Source organism: Sturnira hondurensis, unplaced genomic scaffold (assembly GCF_014824575.4).
Source record: "Sturnira hondurensis isolate 20B ecotype Veracruz unplaced genomic scaffold, ASM1482457v3 Scaffold0008992, whole genome shotgun sequence".
NCBI classification, from domain to species: domain Eukaryota; kingdom Metazoa; phylum Chordata; class Mammalia; order Chiroptera; family Phyllostomidae; genus Sturnira; species Sturnira hondurensis.
This window is the reverse complement of record NW_028081623.1, coordinates 976,040-997,950: the sequence shown is the minus strand read 5'-3', so window position 1 is coordinate 997,950 and position 21,911 is coordinate 976,040. Positions and strand designations below refer to the sequence as shown.

Here is a 21,911-nt window from a genome sequence, read left to right as displayed (position 1 = left end):
ATCTGCTGCTTTGCTAGTTATAAAACTGCAGGTCTCTGTTTATGGGCATTGTTAAGAAATTGTTGCTGAGATCTAAGATGGCATAGGAGTAAGTGGCAGCTGCACTAACTTCCTCCCAGAACCAGGAATTACAACTAAATTAGAGAGAAATTATCCTGAATAACCAACTGAATACTAGCTGGATAGAAGCCTTATAACGAAGGACAGGTGGAAGAAACCACTTCACCACAACAACACTAGAGGCACAGGAGGGCTGGCTGGGCTCCCATGGGCTGCAGCTGAAGTTCCAGAGAGATAGTTCAGTGGCCAGAGGGCTACCCTCTGAGAACTGTGGGGACTAAACCCCAAGCCGGAGATCCCCAGCCTACAGTATCAGAGCCAGGAAAGAAACCCAAATAACATCCAGCTGTGAAAAGCAGTGGGATTTCTGTCCACCAGGGAGAGGTAGCTGGAGACATAAAATCCTCTTAAAGGGCCAGCAACTCTGGCCCTTTAAATCCTCTTAACAGTCACAGAAGGACACTATATAATCATAAAGAGAACAATTCAACAAGAGGCAATAACCCTAGTAAACATTAATGCATCCAGCACAGGAGCACCAAATATGTAAAGCAACTTTTGATGGACATAAATGGAGAGACCAACAGAAACACAGTTATGGTAGGGGATTTTAATACCTTATTGACTTTAAAGGATAGATCATCCAGACAGAAAATCAAGAAGACAGGAGCCATAAACAACACACTAGACCAAATTAATTTAATTGATATCTTCGGAGCATTCCACCCCCCCCACCCCCAAAGCAGAATATACATACTTTTCAAGTGTACATGGAATGTTTTCTAGGAGAGACCACATTTTAGGACACAAAATAAAGCTCAATAAATTTAAGAAGACTGAAATCATATCAAACATCTTCTCTGACCACAATGCCATGTAACTAGAAATCAATCACAAGAAAAACATGGAAAAACATGCAAGGACATGGAAGCTAAATAACATATTTTTATTATTAAACAATGAATAGGTCAACAATGAGATAAAGGAAGAAACTAAAAGATACCTGGAAACAAATGAAAATGAGAGCACAGCAATCCAAAATCTGTGGGACACAGGAAAAGCAAACCTTAGAAAGGAAATTCATAGCATTACAGGTCTAGCTCAAAAAAAAAAACAAAACCCAGAAAAGGTCAAATAAACAATCTAACTTTAAACTTAAAGAAACTTGAAAAGGAATGACAAACAAAGCCTAAAGGAAGAAATAGTAAAAATCAGGAAAGAAATAAACAAAATAGAGTCTAAAATATGATACAAAAGATCAGTGAATCCAAGAGCTGGTTCTTTGAAAAGACAAACAAGATTGATAAACTTTAACCAGACTCATCAAGAAGAAAATGAGAGAGGGTCCAAATAAATAAAATCAGAAATGAAAGAGGAGAAATAACAACTGACTCAAAGAAATACAAAAGATTGCAAGAAAATATTTTGAACAACTATATGCCAACAAACAGGATAACCTTGATGAAATGGATAAATTCCTAAAAACATTCAATCTTACAAAATGAGATCAGGAAGAATCAGAGAACCTGAATAGACAGATTAACCCAGTGAAATTGAAGTAGGAATGAAAGAACTCCCAAGACTTCCAGTCAGGATGGTGGCATGGGTGACACACTTTGCCTCCTACTGCAACAAAAAGAAGAATTACAACTAACCTCAAAACAAAAAAAAAATACTCAGACCTACCAGAAATTTGAACTGTATGGAAGTCCAACCACCAAGGACTTAAGGAAGCCATGCTCATCCAGGCAGGTCAAAAGGGTAAAGACACGGAGTTTTTGTGGAGAGGACAGGAAGTAGTGTGGAGAAGTGGTGGTGACAGCAGCAGAAGAGGTGGTTCACGTTCACATGTGGTGGATAAAATTAGGATGGACCCCTTGGTAGCAAGTGATCCCAGCCCCAGACCAGACTTCACAGCCCAGGGCTCCAGCTCCAGGAAGACAAAGCCCTATAACTTCTGGCTACAAAAAACAGTGGGGGCTGGGGTAGTGGAAGGTACTGCCAGTTTCTCAGGAGAGTCCATTTAAAGGGCCCAACAGGACTTAGAACATATGCAATCCCACCCACTCAGGGATGCACCACAAGGACAACAGCTGGAAGGGCATGTCACATACAGAAAGTAGGTGAAGTGACTGGAAATGAGACAAGTGCAAGGAAAACTACCAGAAGCCAGACAGCAGCGTTGTCCTCTCTCTGACTCCACCCCCTACACAGAGCCACAAAGCAGTAAGGTGGGTTGCCACACCCTGGTTAATACAGCAGGTTCCACCCCATACAACTTAACAGGTACACAAACACAGGGATCAAAGCAGCTCTACTTAATACACAGGACAAACACATGGAGGCTGCCAAATTGAGAAGACAAAGAAATATGGCCCAAATGAAAGAACAGATCAACACCTCAGAAAAAGAACTAAATGAAACATACATAGCCAATCTACCAGATGGAGAATTCAAAATACTGGTGATCAGGATGCTCAGAGAACTCATTGAATATGGCAAAAACGTAAGGAAAGAAATGAAGGTTACACTGAATGACATAAGAAAAATCCATAGGGAACCAAGAATGAAGGGAAGGAAGCTAGTATTCAAATCAATAATTTGGAACATAAGGAAGAAATAAACAGTGAACTAGAAAAGAATGGAGAAATAAGAATTCAAAAAAAAAACAAGCGGAGAATAAGAAGACTCTAGGACATCTCCTGAAGTGCCAACATCCAAATCATAGGGACTCCAAAAGGATGAAAAGAAGAGTAAGAAAATGAAAACTTAATTTGAAAAATAATGAAAGAAACTTTCCTAATTTGGTGAAGGAAATAGACATACAAGTTGAAGAAGTACAGAGAATCCCAAACAAGTTGGACCTAAGGAGAACCACACCAAGACACATCATAATTAAAATGCCAAAGATTAAATATAAAGAGAGAATCTTATAAATAGAAAGGGAAAAGCAGGGAGTTACCCACAAAGGAGTTACCATAAAGTCTGTCAGCTGATTTCTCAAAAAAAGTTATAGGCAAGAAAACACTGGCAAGAAGTATTCAAGTGATATAAATCAAGGACTTACAGCCAAGATTACTCTATACAGCAAAGCTATCATTTAGAATGGAAGGGCAAATAAAGGGCTTCCTAGACATGGTAAAGCTCAAGGAAATCATCATCACCAAGCCATTATTACATAAAATGTTAAAGGGACTTATTTAAGAAAAAGAATATCAAAACATTAACATTAAAATGACAACAAACTCACAACCATTGACAAATTTAAAAAATAAAACCAGCCCTGGCTGCTGTGCCTTAGTGGATTGAGTGCTGGCTTATGAACCAAAGGGTTGCTGGTTCAATTCCCAGTCAGAGCAAATGCCTAGGTTGTAGACCACGTCCACAGTGGAGGGTGCATTGGAGACAATCACACATTGATGTTTCCCTTCCTTCTCCTCTCCAAAAATACACAAATAAAATCTTTTAAAAAATAAAAACAAACAAAAAAAAACTAAGCAAGTGACCAGAAGAAGAACAGAATCATAAACATGGAGATCATTTGGAGGGTTTTTAGCTGACAAGGGAAAGGAGGAGGTTGGGAGAAAAGGTACAGAGATTAAGAAGCATAATTGGTAGGTACAAAATAGACAGGGTGTGTTAAAAATAGTATACAAAGTGGAGAACCCAAAAAGACTTACATGCATGACCCGTGGACATGAACTAAGGGTAGGAATTGTGGTAGGGAAGGTGGGTACCAGATGGAGGGGGACAAAGGGGAAAGAACTAGGATAACTATAATAGCATAAGCAATAAAATATACTTTAAAAAACTCCTAACAAGCCCTGGCTGGTGTAGCTCAGTGGATTGAGTGCGAGCCTGCGAACCACACGATCATGGTTCGATTCCCAGTCAAGGCACATGCCTGGGTTGCAGGCCAGTTCCCAGCGGGGGACTCATGAGAGGCAACCATACATTGATGTTTCTTTCCTTCTCTCCTTCCCTTCCTCTCTAAAGATAAATAAATAAAATCTTAAAAAAAAATACTCCTTACAAACAAAAGCCCTGGACCAGATGGCTTCACGGGTAAATTTGTACTAAACATTCCCAGAAGAACTAACACCTCTTTCTCAAACTATTTCACAAAATTCAAGAACAAGGAAGGATCCCAAGCTTATTTTACAAGGCCATCATTATCCTAATTCCAAAACCAGATAAAGACACTACAAAGAAAGAAAATTATAGGCCAACATTGCTGATGAACATACACGCTAAAATCCTCAACAAAATATTAGCAATGAAATACAGCAATACATCAGAAAAAAAAAACACCTTGATCAAGAAAGATTTATTCCAGGAATTCAAGGTTGGCACAACACCCACAAATCAATAAATGTCATTCACCACATAAACAAAATGAAATATAAGAACCATATATTCATATCATTAGGTACAGAAAAACATTAGATAAAAGCCAGCACCCATTTATAATTAAAAAAACCCTCTCAGCAATGTGGGTATAGAGGGAATATACATAAAAATAATAATTTTTATACATAAAAATAATAAAGACCATAAATGACAAACCCATTTCCAGCATCATATTCAATGGACAAAAAGTACAAGTGTTCCACCTAAGAAAGGAATAAGACAGGGATGTCTGCTCTCACCTTTCTTGTTCAACATAGCACTGGAAGTCCTAGCCACAGCAATCAGACAAGATGAGGAAATAAAAGACAACCAAATGGGAAAGGAAGTAGTAAAACTGTCTTTATTTGAAGATGATATGATATCCCACTTAGAGAACTGCAAAGATTCCAACAAAAAATTACTAGAACTGATCAATTAATTCAGCAAAGTAGGAAGATACAAAATTAAGAACCTGAAATCAGTTACAATTTTATATATCAACAATGAACTAAAAGAAAGGGAAATTAAGAAAAAAATCCCATTCATAATTGCTTCAAAAAGAATAAAATACCCAAGAATAAATAAAACCAAGGCTGTAAAAGGCCTGTTCTTAAAAAAATTTAAGGCACTGAAGAAAGATATAGAAGATACATATAAGTAGAAGTGCGTACCGTGTTCATGAGTAGGAAGAATTAACACCATTAAAATGTCCATGCTACCCAAAGTAATCTATGGATTCAATGCAATGCCTATCAAGATTCCAATTATGTATTTCATAGAACTAGAAAAAATATTTCAAAAATTTTATGTAACCATTAATGGCCCTACATGGCAACAGTGAATTTGAGAAAGAAGAACAAAGTCAGAGGAATCATGCTACCTAATATCAAACTATACTATAAGACCATAGTGATCAAAATAGTATGGTACTGGCATAGAAAGAGACACAGAGATCAATGGGATAGAATAGAGCCCAGAAATAAATCCATACCTTTATAGCCAATTAATATCTGACAGAGATGCAAACACATGCAATGGGCTAAAGATAGTTTATTCAATAAATAGTATTGGGAATACTGGACAGATGCATTAGAAAAGTGAAACTAGATCACCTTCTTACACCACACACAAGAATAAAATCAGAATGGAATGGAGGCTTAAATATTAGACCCGAAACCATAAAAATCCTAAAGGAAAATATACTCTGTGAAATCTCAGACATTACTTGTAGCAATATTTTATCTGATATATCTGCCCAAGCAAGAGAAACAAAAGAAATAATAAACAAATGGGTCTATATCACACTAAAAAGATTTTGCACAGCAAAGGACACCATCAACAAAATAAAAAGACAACCAACGCCCTGGAAGAACATATTCACTGATACATCTGATAAGGGGTTAATATCCAAAATTTAGAAAGAACTTACAAAACTCAACACCAAAAAACAAACAAAAACAAACCCAAACAATCCAATTAAAAGTGGGAAAAAGACATGAAAAGACACTTCTCCAAAGAGAACATACAGACGGCCAATAGACATGAAAAGATTCTCAACCTCACTAATCATTGGAGAAATGAAAATTAAAACCACAGTGAGATAGTATCTCACACCTGTCAGAATGGCTATCGTTAATAAATCAACAAACACTGAGTACTGGGGAGGATGTGGAAAAAGGGGAACCATTTTACACTGTTGGTGGGAGTGCATATTGGAGCAGCCTCTGTGGAAAGCAGTATGAAGATACCTCAAAAAAATTTAAAGTGAATATGCCTTTTGACCCAGCAATCCCACATCCTGAAATATATCTAAAGGAATCCAAAACACTGATTCAAAATAGCATGAGCACCCTTATGTTCATTGCAGTCTTACTTACGATCACTAAGATATGGAAGCAGCCCAAGTGTCCATCAGTAGATGAGTAGATAAAACAACTATAGGACATTTACACAATGGGATACTATTCATCCATTAAATGGAAGAAAATTTTACCCCCTTGCAACAGCATGGAGGGGCCTGGGGAACATTATGCTAAGTGAAATAGGTTAGTCAGAGAAAGACAAATACCATATGATTTCACTCATACATGGAATCTAATGAACAAATTGAACTAACAAGCAAAATAGAGACAGGTTTGTAGATAGAGAGCAGACTGTCAGCTATGGGAGGCAGGGGTAGGTGGTGGAGGGATAGAGCAGGAAGGAAAAAGGAGTCACTGATGTGCACAACAATGTAGTGATGGAGGTGGAGAGGGGACAACAAGGGGGCTAAATGGTCATGGAAATAAATACAATAAAATGTTCAAATAGAAAGAAAGTTTTGAAATTCATCATTACATTTGACTGACAAATAATTTTCATATGAAATAATCTAGAGCACACTAAGTGATCATAAAGATTAGTATATATTATATATCACCTTGTTTTGCTCTCACACAATTTAATCTTTGCAAATTTTGAGCCAAATTTGACAATTTACAAAAACTACCTGGGTTTAATGAGGTCTTTTAGTTAAGATTTTTCCAGAACAATACAATTTCTAGCTCCATTGCCCTCCTATTCATCTACCTCATGGTGGCCACTGTGGGCTTTGTATTTACTCCACCTGGCCGGCATCTTTGCACTTTCAGTGGGTTTCTAAGAAATCTTTTTTTTTAGATTTTATTTATTTATCTTTAGAGGGGAAGGGAAGGAGAGAGAGAGAGAAATATCAATGTATGGTTGCCTCTTGTGTGTCCGCTACTGGGAACTGGCCTGCAACCCAGGCATGTGCCTTGACTGGGATTCGAACCTTGATCCTTTGGTTCACAGGCCCACACTCAATCCATTGAGCTACACCAGCCAGAGCAAGAAATCTTTAATAATCCAGAATTGTGTCATATTTTTAATTATGTTTATCTTTACAAAGGAGAAAGGTGTTCTGATGTTGACAGTTTTATACAAAGCCTGACTCTACAATTTTGAAGAAAAAAATAAAACAAAGCTGAGCCTTGACTGAATCTTCCTAAATTGTTCTGGAAAGTATTTGTGAATACCAGTAATTTAAAGTGCAGTGTAAGAGAAAAACTAGGCCTGCACTTTTTCTTACTTAGAAAACACATGAATAACCCTAAATCTCCTCCTGATGACTTTATGTTCTCTGTTGCAGAAAGATAACAAGAACCTAGATTTCAAAGACAAAATGAACTTTTTAATATCTTGCTCTTTAGGTACATCTAACCATTCTCTTGATGCTCTATCTCCCTGTCATTTTACTTCTCAGATCTGCCCCTCAGCCTCAATCCCACTCCTTCCACTGCAGGCAAGGCTGTTCCCAAACCAGATCATCTTCCAAGAAAACACTTTGATTTTTGCCACTCCTTTGCATACAGCCAGATTACAGGGCTAGTCACTCTGACAGCTACCTGTAGCACCAATCCATAAGGGACTGCTAAACGAAAAAACTAAAAAGGAAGGGACAGAAAGATGTGGGAGGGAAAGGGAGAAGGAAGGGAAGGGAAGGGAGGAAGGAGAGAGGGAGGGAAGGAAGGAAGGAAGGCAAGGAGGAAGGAAGAAATGATGTTAGCTAATTCTGTTCATCACACATAACCCTTCCCATTGGGGATGAAATTTCATTTCAACATTGATCAGCTTCATCAGGACAGTCATATTCTGCTCAGATAGGGCAACTTTGGAGACAGAATAAAAAGGATAATTTCTAGTATTAAATTATTAGCTTGCCTGGAATACTTTCATATTCTAACAAGCCCAGCTCTGATTTAAAACAATCAAGTCAGTGATTTTCAGTAGCTGATTAAAAATAATTCAAAAATCTTCATCTTGTATTCAAAGCCACTTATGGTCTAACTATAATAAAACTTACCCCATTACTTCCTGATATCAACTCTATTTTTAAAGAGTCTTCTTTACATATCTTCCTGACATTTATATTCTGATACCTTGTCTCAACATACATCCCTTTACTGATGAACTCTGGTTCATAATATTCAATAGTAAGTCATACTGGTAAGTCCCCAGATGTCCTTAAGTGCCAGCTACCACTGCCTGTGACCATATTTTGGACTATTGTACTCTTTGACCTTGTGTGATTCTTTAGAGGAAGCAGTTGCAAGCTTATGGCCAAGTTTAGCAAGAAAATAAAATGTATTCGACTCGAAATGGTGTGTGTGTGCTTGAGTCAGGATTTGAAGACCATATTAAAAATAAAATATGAATTCCAGCTTTTCTTGAAAAACTAAGGTATTTGTTAATACTGGGATCAGATTCTTCTATGTTGATGATTCTCCAGACTTGAGAAAAGATTCCCTTTTAAAAACTGGTGTGTAATTTTCAGTTCTGTACAATACCACCACTCCATTCACACATTCCCTCACCCTCTTAGAATTTCTCAGCATTTGAGTAAAATCTCTGATATGAAAAATGTTGCCTCCCTGCTCTGCCTTGCTTCACCATCTTACTTCACCATCCCAGAACCAACACTTGAATTGATTGCTCAAATTTCTCTGTGGAGCTACCCTGTGGTCCATGGACCAATAGCATTAGCGTGATCTGAAAGCTGTAAGAAATGAGGAATCTCAGTCCCTTCCCCCAACATACTGAATCAGAACGAGGAAGTTCCTGAGGTTATTCTTATACAGGTTAAAATTTGAGAAGCATGACTTACTTTCTCTTTCAGATCTTCCATTTTATCTCTAACTCTTTACTCAACTTTCAAACAGAAACTTGTTTCCAGGTAGTGTCCTTCCTTTCAAGCTGAATCCTTAGATTGATAACCTGTTTTGAAAACTTGCCCATCCTTCAATGTGTGGTTCAAATTTATATCTTGTCTGTGGAGCTTCTCCCAGCCACTTATGTACATTTCATAATTTTGCATATGAATCACTGGCTAAGGCACCGTATCTGCATGGTTCCTGGTAGCTGCCTTCCAGGAATTTGTGGGGAATGCCTCATTTTTTCCATATCTTAAAGCTCAAAGTCTAGAAAAGGAGGATAACAGAATTATTGGCCTCTGAGGGATAGGATGGCTATCTGTCTTAATTTTCTGAATAGCAACCATTTTCTTTCTCAAAAGTGTGCCTCTTTGGCTGGTAAATCATGCATAATCATTCTACTGATGGGACCATCCTAAGAACATTTCTTCTTTCATGTCCTGTTTTTTATTACATGATCTTTCTTGGTCAGGTTTGGAGTCATGGGCAGGAAAACGTTCTTTCCCAACAATACTTAAAGCATTCAACAACAGATACAATGTCAAGTATTTTCTTTCAGGAGTCTAACATAGGTTCATTGGGGATTTTTAAATCAAAGATCTGTGGATATTCTTGTTAGGAAGAAAGGAACAAAAGATAGAGGAAATATTTTATTGTTTCCTGTCATTTACATATATTCAAAAATACTAATATAGGGTTGAGTGATTTTTGGTGAATAGATTCTTCTGATGAGAAGGAAAACTCAGAAGTTGTCGAGCTGTGCTACAACTCAAAAGACATCCTGAATATTTCATTCATAGAGCCAGCTTTGAGATATAGGAAAAAAATGTTTTATTTTGTCACTGAAATTTTTAGTGTGTCCCATTGTCTCAAGCTATATCATCTTTGTCTCCTATTGAGCTTTTCAAATGTTTTCTCTCCCTCTCTGTCTTCACCTTCTTAAGAAGTGCACTATACCTACAGTGTGAGCACACCACCATTACCACCACGACACACCATCACCACCACTACCGCTACCACAAGTAAACAAGGATGAACCGATAAAAAGGCTGATTTTCAAGTACAATATGTTAGACTATGGGTGAACTGTTTTCCCTCTCTTCCAACTCTTCTCAAGTCCAGTCAAAGTTGCAGGTATATCTGATAGATTTAAATTAACTCTGCAACCATAACAAGTAAAAATTTAAATCAAATTCTGTTATAAAAATGGCACAGCTTTTTAGTATTATGAATTTTTGAACTGAATGACAGCAACACAAATAATATCTACTTTTGTTTACTATAAAGAAAAATATAGAAAGAAAACAAATCAAAGTTATGACCAACACTGATCTTACAAAAAGATTTTTTAAATCATGATCCCTTCTCAGAATATTACATGAAACAGAGAAGGAAGGAAAATCCAGAAAACTTCCTCAAAAATAAAAATACCAATTTTCTGTTAAAAAATCTATATAACACTTCAAAAGTTACATTGAGTTCAGCAAACAAACCGCATCCAGTCAGACAGAGCCAGTTGTGCAGAATACAGATGTTGTCAATTTCATTGCATAGTATGAAGTGGGATATCACTCATTTGGGGTTTCCTGTTCTGTATGTGAACACTGTGTCTCCCTGGGTCATTTAGGGCCATCTCCACTTTCCCTGTTGTAAGAAGCATCTCATACTACCAGAGAGATGATAACCAATATGGACAAAAATTTCTTGTTCCTACAATATTTTTAAATATTTATTTATTTATTTTTAGAGAGGGCAAGAGAGAGAAGAAGAGAGATAGTGTTTATGTTCTCTTACTGTTAATGTGTGGTTGCCTCTTGCATGCCCCCTACTGGGGGCCTGGCCATCAATCCAGGCATCTGCCCTAAACTGGGAATCCATGAGGTGACCCTTTGGTTGGCAAGTCAGTACTCAATCCACTGAACCACAGTAGCTAGGGCTAAAATTTTTTTGAAATGCTAGAAGCTTTCTAACAGTAGATCTTTTCAAAGAGTTTTTAAAGTTATAAAATTTAAAAACATATAAAAATAAGGAACAAACTTGTATACTTGATCATGTTCTTAGAATAATGACATTTTGACCCATTTGCTTGAATTTCATAAAATAAATAGAACATTCCACATACAATTCAATATTTATACATACCACTCTTTCCTTTCTTTCTCTTCTGTCAATCCCCAAAGTCAACCACAATCTAAAATGTGATCCATACCTTTCTATGATTTTTATAATACTACGTGTAGGTATTAATAAATTAATAAACAATATGTAGTTTTAAAATTTTATAAATTTTACTGTATATATTATTTTTTAACTTTCTAACTTACTCATATTTTATGTATTTCAAATTCATGTTAATACATGTAGACCTATTGTTAATTCATTTTAAAAGTATATAGCATTTCTTTTTATGAATGTATTATAATTTATTTGTCCATTTTTCTCCCAGACAAATGAATTATAATACTGATGGCTGTTTGAGGCTCTTACCACCAATATTTTATTATTATAAGGCTATAAATCCCTTTGTACCTAGCTACAAGTGAATAAGAAGAGATTTTCTAAACTGGAATATAAAAGTAGTAGGGAGGAACTTCCGCCAAGATGGAGGTGTAGGTGGAAACACCGTGCCTTCTCCCACAACCAAGTTTAAAGACAACAAAGTTTTAGTAAACAAAAATGCAGACAAAACACAGGAAATTGAACTATACAGAAGTTCGACAACGACAAACAATTCACCCAGACTGGTAAGAGTGACGGAGCCAGCAGCAGAGCAGGGTCGGGCAGGAAAGATCCCTTTACCCAGGTGCCCAGGCAACCGTGGGCGGATCCCAGGTGTGGGGTAGCAATGGCGGACCCAGTGAGGGTGTAAATTGGCAGGGTGACTGTGGTCACACATTCGCGCGCAGATAAACCAGCAAAGGAGTGAGCAGTGAGACAGACCTCACAGGCCCCATCGGTGGGAAGCAGTAGAGAGAACCCCAATTACCCCTTTGACCCTACCCCCACATACAGCGTCACAACCCAGCAACTGAGTTGCCTCACCCTGGTGAACACTAAGGGCTCCACTCTTCATACATAACAGGTGCGAACAGGCCAAAATATGGCTCAAGAACTCAAAGCTCCAGAGCCGATAACTCTAAGTGACCAAGAAATAGCCAATCTCTCAGATGCACAGTTCAAAATACTGGTGCTCACAGGATGCTCACAGAACTGGTTGATTTTAGTCACAAATTAGAGGAACAAATGAAGGCTAAACTAATTGAAATGAAGGGAAATGCACAGGAAACCAATAGTGATGGCAAGGAAACTGGGACTCAAATCAAGGGAGTGGACCAGAAGGAAGAAAAAAATGATCAAACAGAAAAGAGTGAAGAAACAAGAATTCAAAAAAATGAGGAGAGGCTTAGGAACCTCCAGAACATCTTTAAACGTTCCAATATCTGAATTACAGGGGTACCAGAAGGGGAAGAGGAAGAGCAACAAATGGAAAACTTATTTGAACAAATAATAAAGGAGAACTTCCCCAGTCTGGCAAAGGAAATAGACTTCTAGGAAACCCAGGAAGCTCAGAGAGTCCCAAAGAAGTTGAACCCAAAAAGGAACACACCAAGATTAGCCAAGATTAAAATGAAGGAGAGAATCCTAGAAGCAGCAAGAGATAAGGGGACAGTCACCTACAAAGGAGTGCCCATCAGACTATCAGCTGATTTCTCAAAAGAGACCTTCCAGGCAAGAAGGGGCTGGAAAGAAGTATTCCAAGTCCTGAAATCCAAAGACCTACAACCAAGATTGCTCTATCCAGCAAAGCTTTCATTTAGAATGGAAGGACAGATAAAGTGCTTCTCAGATAAGGTCAAGGTCAAGGAGTTCATCATCACCAAGCCCTTATTATATGAAATGTTAAAGGGACTTATCTAAGAAAACGAAGATAAAAAATATGAACAGTGAAAGGACAGCAAACTCACAGTTATTAACAACCACACCTAAAACGAAAGCAAACTAAGAGGACAGCTAGATCAGAAGCAGAACCATAGAAATGGAGATTACATGGAGGGTTAGCAACAGGGGAGTGGGAAGAGGAGAAGGGGGGAGAAGGTACAGAGAATAAGTAGCATAGATGGTAGGTAGAAAATAAACAGGGGGGAGGGCAAGAATAGTATGAGAAATATAGAATCTGAAGAACTTGAGACAAGTGGTCACAAACTAAAGGGGGGGACTGGTGGGGGAGGAGGTGTGCAGGGCAAAGGGGAATGAAGGGGGGAAATAGAACAACTGTAATGGCATAATCAATAAGATATATTTTAAAAAGTGAGGAAAGATAATTAATTAATTAGTTAATTAATTAATTAAAGAAAGCTGAACTGATTGCATTGACAAGGACACTGGAGTTGTAGCTTGCAAAGAGTAAATGTGTATTCTGACTCGAGGTACACTTTCCTAATTTTGCATGTGCATGGTTCAATCTGGAAGGAAAGAGTGCTATTAACTTCCAATAAAAAGGAAATTAAGCATGCAACAGAAAAAAAAATAAAAGTAAATAAATAAATACAAGTAGTAGCAAAATTTCTCAGTGAAAGGGGTGCATTTGAACTTTAGTGTTTACTTTCTCTTATGTTTTGTTTTTACTATCACATATGAGAAACTCTTCCTATATTATATAATCTAGTATTTTTTAAAGATTTATTTATTTATCTTTAGAAAGAGGGGAAGGGAAGGAGAAAGAGAGGGAGGGAAACATCAATGTGTGGTTGCTTCTCCCACACCCCCTACTGGGGACCTGGACTGCAACTCAGGCATGTGCCCTGACTGGGAATTAAACTGGTGACCCTTTGGTTTGCAGGCCAGCAGTCAATCCACTGAGCCACACCAGCCAGTGCTATTTTTTTAACTTTTAAAATGTTTTAAGTGTAGGACTTTAATTTATTTGTATATGAATCTGATACCTACCCTTCCCCTCAAGTGGAAAACAAAACTGTCCTGGTTTATTTTGATTGCATGGTTTATTTTATGCCCACTCACATTGCTACATGTTTCCTATACCAAATGTCTACAAATGCAGGGACATATGTATTTGGACTTTTATTTTTGTCTTCCCAGCACCTCCCCACACTACCAAATTTTAAAAATCAGTTCTTTTTAATTTTTTTAATATTTTATTGAGTTTATTGGGGTGACGCTGGTTAATAAAATTATATAGGTTTTAGGTATACAATACTACAAGACATTATGTCTTTATGGAATTGTGTTTTTACCACCTGAAGTCAAGTCTCCCTCCTTTGCCATTTATCTCCTTTTACTCTCTTCTACCACTCAAAGCCCCTTCCCTCTAGAGATCACCCTACAGTTGTCAGCATCCGTGAGTCTTTCTCTTTTTCTTTTGCATGAGAGGGTGAAGGAATTAAGTAGAAGTCAGTTCTTGAAACATTAAGCTCTTTAATTACTATACCTTTTCAACAAATGTTGCCACCTGTATCTCAAGTCCCTGATCTTACATTTCTCTCAAACTTCATAGTTTTAGGTTTTTTAGTCTTGTTTTTGAATTTTAGATTTTTATTCAAATTACACAAAATTTATAGAGTAAAATATGACTTAAAATATTCTCATCTATGAACTTTTCCATTCATTTAGGTATTTATTTAATCTCTTTTATAATATTTTCTGCTGTTCTCAACAGGGTCTTAGATGTCTTTGTTAGATATCTTCATTAATGTTGAAAATGAGAAATTAATCTAATTATCATCCTTTTGTAGAGATTTTTTTCCGTTTGGTAGCTTTAAATTTTTTTCTTAATCTTGGATGGTCTGAAGTTTCATTTAAGATATATCAGTATGAGATAGTATTTAATTAAATTGCTTTGTATTTAGAAATGTATTTTCATATGTTTATATTTTATATATATTTTAATTCTGAAGAATTCAACCACTACAATTTTAAGTATAATCTCTCTTCTATTTTTTTTAGGAATGCCTTTTACATGCATGTTGGGAATTCTGAATTAATTCTTTAAATTATTCTTCACTTAAAACACATTTCTTTATTTTTCTGCCTGATTTTTATATGAATTCTAGCATTCTTTCTCAGTTCACTGATTGTTTTCGAGTGTACTCTGTTAAAGTTCATAATTTATTTCATTTGTTGTTTTTTTAACTTCAGAGACTACATTTCTCATTTCCAAATTTCTCACTATCCTTTTTTAAAAAATTATTGTTCAAGTACAGTTTTCTGTCTTTTACTCCCATCCCAGCCCACCTCCCCAGTGCTCCCCACCTCCCTCCCATTTCCAACCTCTCCCCTAGTTGTTGTCCATGTGTCCTTTATACTAGTTCTTGTAAATCCTTCCCCTTTTTCCCCTGAAATTCCCTCCCCTATCCCCTCTGGTCACTGTAATCCTGTTCTCTATTTCAGTGTCTTTGGTTATATTTTGCTTGCTTGTTTGTTTTGTTGTTTAGCCTCCTGTTAAAGGTGAGATCATATGTTATTTGTCTTCCAACACCTGGATTATTTCACTCAGCATAATGCTTTCCAGTTTCATCCATGATGTTGCAGAGGGTAGGAGCTCCTTTTTTTCTGCTGCATAGAATTCCATTGTGTATATGTACCATAATTTTTTGATCCACTCATTTACTGACGGGCCCCTAGGTTTCTTCCAGCTCTTGGCTATTGTGATGCTATGAACATTGGGGTGCATAGGTTCTTTTGGACTGGTGTTTTAGGGTTCTTAGGATATAATCCCAGCAGTGGAATTGCTGGCTCAAAAGGCAAGTCCATTTTTAATTTTCTTAGAAAATTCCATACTGTTTTCCACAATGGTTGTACCAGTCTGCAATCTCACCAACAATGGATTAGGGTCCCCTCTTCTCCACAACCTCTCCAACACTTGTTGTTTATTGCTTTGTTTATGATGGCCATTCTGGCCGGTGTAAAGTGGCTATCCTTTTTTTATATTCACCTGTTCTCCTTTTATGCATTTTTATTTTTATTTTTTATACATTTAAAAAAAGATTTTATTTATTTATCTTTAGAGGGGAAGGGAAGAAGGGCAGGAGAGAAGGAGAGAGGGGGAGGAATATCAGTGTATGGTTGCCTCTCATGGGTCCCCTGCAGGGAACTGGCCTGCAACCCAGGCATGTGCCCTGACTAGGAACTGAACAGCAATCCTTTGGTTCACAAGCATGTGCTCAATCCACTAAGCTGGCTTGAGCCTAGGACCCTTTTGCCCATTTAAAAAAAATGGCTTTAAGGAGGTATAACTGGTACACACAAAAAAATCCTACCCATACTAACTTCATAACAATTTGCTGAGTATGAAACATATGCATCTATGTGACTACCCCCATGATCAAAGTAATGAACATATTCATCACATCCACAATTTTCCTGTGTTCCTCATGCTTTTTTTGTTTGGTTTCTTTTGGTTTGGTTTGTGGTAAGAACAGTTAACATAAGATATACTCTCCTAACAAAAATTTAAATACACAATGGAGTATTGTTAATTCTTGATTCTACAGTGTACCATAGGTCTCTAAAACTGAGTCATCTTACAGAACTGAACTTTATGCTATTGAACAATTCCATATTTCTCTCTTCACCCAGCCCCTGTCAACTATCGTCCAACTCTCTACCTCTAGGAGTTTTACAATATTAGATACCTCATAAAAGTGGAATCATGCTGTATTTGTCTTTCTGTGACTGGCTTTAACTTAAGATAACATCCTCCAGGTTTATCTATGGTATTGCATATAGCAAGGTTTCCTTGTTGTTGTTTTTTAAGGCTGAAATATATCCATTTACATATTTATATGCATGTATACAAAAATATGTATCACATTTTCTCCATTCATCCATTAATATACATTTAAATTGTCATTTTGGATATTGTTAATAATGTGGAAATAAGCATAGGAGTACAAATATTTCTTCAAAATGCTGATTTCACTATTCGGGGATATATAAATGTAAGTAAGATTGCTGGATCATACGGTAGTTCTACTCTTAATTTTTTGATGAACTTCCATAGAGTTTTCCATAGTGTCTGTATAATTTTATGTTCTCACTAACAGTATAAAAGGGTTCAGGGGTGTACAACCTTTGGCACCTGAGCCACACACAGCCCAAGATGGCTGTGAATGTAGCCCAATACAAAATCATAAAATTATTTAAAACACTATGATATTATTTTATGATCATGTGTCACAAAGGGTTTAATGTGTGGCCCAAGACAACTCTTCTTCAAGTGTGGCCCAGAGACAACAAAAGGTTGGACACCCTGGCTCTACATCATAGCCAAGACAATCTTTTTCCTAATAAAAGCCATCCTAATAGGCATGAGGTGATATTACATTATGGCTTTAATTTGCACTTCCATGATGAAATTAGGACTCATGATACCTCAACTTTGTCCTTTTTTATTAATTATGCCATTACAGTTATCCCATGTCCCCCCTTCATACCTCTCCACCCTGCACACCCCTCCCCCACCATTCCCTCTCCCTTTAGTTTACGTCCATGTGTCACAAGTTCTTCAGATTCTATATTTCTCATACTATTCTTGCCCTCCCCCCTGTTTATTTTCTACCTACCATCTATGCTACTTATTCTCTGTACCTTCTCCCCCCTTCTCCTCTTCCCACTCCCCTGTTGCTAACCCTCCATGTAATCTCCATTTCTATGGTTCTGCTTCTGATCTAGCTGTCCTCTTAGTTTGCTTTCGTTTTAGGTGTGGTTGTTAATAACTGTGAGTTTGCTGTCCTTTCACTGTTCATATTTTTTATCTTCGTTTTCTTAGATAAGTCCCTTTAACATTTCATATAATAAGGCCTTGGTGATGATGAACTCCTTGACCTTGACCTTATCTGAGAAGCACTTTATCTGCCCTTCCATTCTAAATGAAAGTTTTGCTGGATAAAGCAATCTTGGTTGTAGGTCTTTGGATTTCAGGACTTGGAATACTTCTTTCCAGCCCCTTCTTGCCCGTAAGGTCTCTTTTGAGAAATCAGCTGATAGTCTGATGGGCACTCCTTTGTAGGTGACTGTCCCCTTATCTCTTGCTGCTTCTAGGATTCTCTCCTTCATTTTAATCTTGGCTAATCTTGGTGTGTTCCTTTTTGGGTTCAACTTCTTTGGGACTCTCTGAACTTCCTGGATTTCCTGGAAGTCTATTTCCTTTGCCAGACTGGGGAAGTTCTCCTTTATTATTTGTTCAAATAAGTTTTCCATTTGTTGCTCTTCCTCTTCCCCTTCTGGTACCCCTGTAATTCAGATATTGGAACGTTTAAAGATGTTCTGGAGGTTCCTAAGCCTCTCCTCATTTTTTTGAATTCTTGTTTCTTCACTCTTTTCTGTTTGATCATTTTTTTCTTCCTTCTGGTCCACTCCCTTGATTTGAGTCCCAGTTTCCTTGCCATCACTATTGGTTTCCTGTGCATTTCCCTTCATTTCAATTAGTTTAGCCTTCATTTGTTCCTCTAATTTGTGACTAAAATCAACCAGTTCTGTGAGCATCCTGTGAGCACCAGTATTTTGAACTGTGCATCTGAGAGATTGGCTATCTCTTGGTCACTTAGAAGTATTGGCTCTGGGGCTTTGAGCTGTTCTTCTTCTTGAGCCATAATGTTTTGCCCTGTTCGCACCTGTTACATATGAGGGGCGGACCCTTAGGTGTTCCCTGGGGTGGGGCGACCCAGTCACTGAGTTGTGATGCTGTATGTGGGGACGGGGTCAGGGAGGGGCAATGGTGCTTGTTCCATGCTCTTTCTCAGATTTTGGTCCCCTCTGCTGCTTCCCACAAGCAAACTGAGCCCTTCTGATGCTGGTCCCAGATGTGTGGGCTTCTGCACCCTCCAGGACCCTGTGGGTCTCTCCAACAAACTCTCTGTGAGCCTGGGAGCTTCTCCCAGCACCTCGACCCCTGAAAGTTTTTCCAATTGGTGCTTTTAGGCTTTATTTACCATTGCTGGGGCCCTGGTTTGTGCAGTCTGTCTCACTGCTCCTTTTTTTTGCCTGATTCATCTGCACGCAAATATGTGACTGAGGTCAGCCAGCCACCTTGCGCCCCCACTGGGTCTCCTTGTTGCCATCCCACACCTGGGATCTGCCAACCACCAACTGCTGCCTGCCTGCCTGGGTTGGTCTTGCCACTCTTCCTCGTGACCCCTCTCTGCCAGCCACTGACTCCACCCCTCTTACCAGTCTGGCTGAATGATTTGTTGTTATCAGACTTCCATGCAGTTCAATTTTCTGTCCATTTTGGTTGTGTTTTTGTTACTAAAACTTTGTTGTTCTTAAATTTGGTTGTGCAAGGAGGCACAGTATTTCCACCTATGCCTCCATCTTGGCCTGAAGTCCTTTATTATTATTATTATTATTATTATTATTATTATTATTATTATTGCTCAATCACAGTTGTCCCAATTGTTCCGCACTTGCTGTCTCCTGCCCTACCTACTCCCACCCCCACAGTCAATCCTGGCCCAGTTGTCCATGCCCATGGGACATTTATACATGTTCCTTGCCCCTCCCCTCTTTCCCCTGTTATCCTACTCTCCTCTCTCCTCTAGTCACTGTCAGTTTGGTCTTTATTTCCATGTCTCTTGTTCTATTTTGCTCATTTGTTTGTTTTGTTCATTAGGTTCCACTCATAGGTGAGATCATATGGTATTTATCTTTTGCCACCTGGCTTATTTCACTTAGCATAATGCTCTCCAGTTCCATCCATGCTGTCACAAAAGTAGGAGCTCCTTTTTTCTTTCTGTTGTATAGTATTCCATTGTGTAATATACCATAGTTTTTTGGTTCCACTCATTTACTGATGGGTATGTAGGCTGTTTCCAGCAATGGCTACAGTAAATAAAACTGCTATGAACATTAGGATGCATAGGATCTTTTGAATTGGTGTTTTAAGATTTTTAGGGTATAATCCCAGCAGTGGAATCACTGGATCAAAATGTAGTTCCATTCTTAGTTTTTGAGGAAATCCCATACTGTTTTCTACAGTGGCTGCACCAGTTTACATTCCCATCAACAGTGTGCTAGGGTTCCTTTCTCTTCCCAACCTCACCAGCACTTGTTTCTTGATTTATTAATGATGGCCATTCTGACCAGTATGAAGTGGTATCTCATTATGTTTTTAATTTGCATCTCTCTAATGGCTAGTGATGTCAAGCATCCTTTCATATGTCTATGGGCCTTCTGTATGTCCTTCTTAGAAAAGTGTCTATTCAGGTCCTTTGCCCATTTTTAATTGGATTGCTGTTTTGATGTGGAGTCATGTGAGTTCTTTTTATATGCGGAGATCAAATCCATGTCTGAGACATTATTAGCAAATATGTTTTACTGTGGGAGCCCGCCAGGCCACAGGGGATCAAGGACAGAGTCCTCCACTGTGAAAATGGTGGAGGAACTTGGTTTCTGGTCCCTGGAGCCGGCGGGCGTCTTGACATTTTCCTGACCTTCTTCTTATCATCTTGTTCTCAGCCTTGAAGGAAATAACAGGATCTTGGTATATGCATCATGTTCCAAGGATATGAGAACATCTTGCCCTTTTGATAACTCTAGGGTGTGTACAAACTTTGAAAAACAACATTGTCTCTAGCTCCTTGCGGTCTTGCTTTAGGCCACAGCAGTTTGTATATAAGCCAGCTGTTCCTTGAATAAAGTTGCCATTTGCCAGCAGAGCATTTGGTCCTCTCCTTTCTTTCAGTCCCTCGCCTCACCTTGCGACCACCCTTGCTGCAGCGGGCTACGGCAGAGTGGCACCGAACAGGGACCTGAAACAGGAGGTCTCTGGAGGACCTGAAGAGTCCTCTATCCTAATCGAGAGGATAGAGGAGCCCGAGAGGACCGCTGCTACGGGGGGCCGGTAAGTTAAAAGTGAAAGTAGCAGGGAGCGGTGTTGGAGAGTTTACAATTATGCGGATTTCCCACTCATCAGATCGGGGACTCTTTGAACAAGTCCTTTGCTCCTTATTAAGGGGGCGAAGCATTGCCACTTCTAAGGGTCAAATACATCGTTTTGTTGATTTTATTCAACAAGTTTGCCCTTGGTTCCCGGAAGAAGGTACTATCAATATGGAAATATGGAAAAAGGTAGGAGAACGTATTCCTGAACACTACCGTGCTCACGGTCCAGAGAAAACTCCTGTTGATGCATTTTCTTTGTGGACACTAGTAAGAGATTGTCTTAGAGGAGATTCTGAATTTGAAAAATGGGAGCGTGGGACTCGTAGCAGTTTGCGAGCCACTCGTTCGGCAGAGGATCTTTCTTGTCGCTCACCTCCATTGCCAACTGCCCCGCCTCCTCCGACTTGGGAGGCGCCACGGTATGAAGAATCTGACCTTAAGGTAGAGGCCGTTAAGTCAGGGCCGCCAGGTCCCGATGAAGTAGACTGGGGAGATTTAGCAGATCAAGCGGCCGCCTATGACCCCTCCCATGGGGCTTTTCTTAATGTAAAGAAAATAAATGAGAATCCAAAGGAGACAGAACTGGATTTTAATTTTAAAGACCTCCTTCATCTTCTTCAGGCTTTAAAAAAGCAGACTTATGAAACTAAGGAGGAACCAGTTCAGGACACAGTCCCAATGGCTCTTCCTTCTGAGGATCCCATGTTTCCAGATAACCCTAACACCCCATTAATAGCTCGAGTGGGATTTCGCCCGAATCCTCCTCCCAATGATGTGAGCGCATCCCCATTACAGATGGCGATGCGGCGGGCATTTCATGAGGGCGAATCCATAGAGGGATTTTCCTCTACCCCT

The 21,911-nt window shown here is 38.6% G+C and overlaps 1 protein-coding gene across 1 annotated transcript in view; it reads right to left on the bottom strand.

The window, feature by feature from the left end:
* SLC13A1 (solute carrier family 13 member 1) overlaps positions 1-21,911 on the bottom strand; it is a 139,992-nt gene that overhangs the window by 95,672 nt on the left and 22,409 nt on the right. The gene's annotated exons all lie outside the window — the stretch shown is intronic.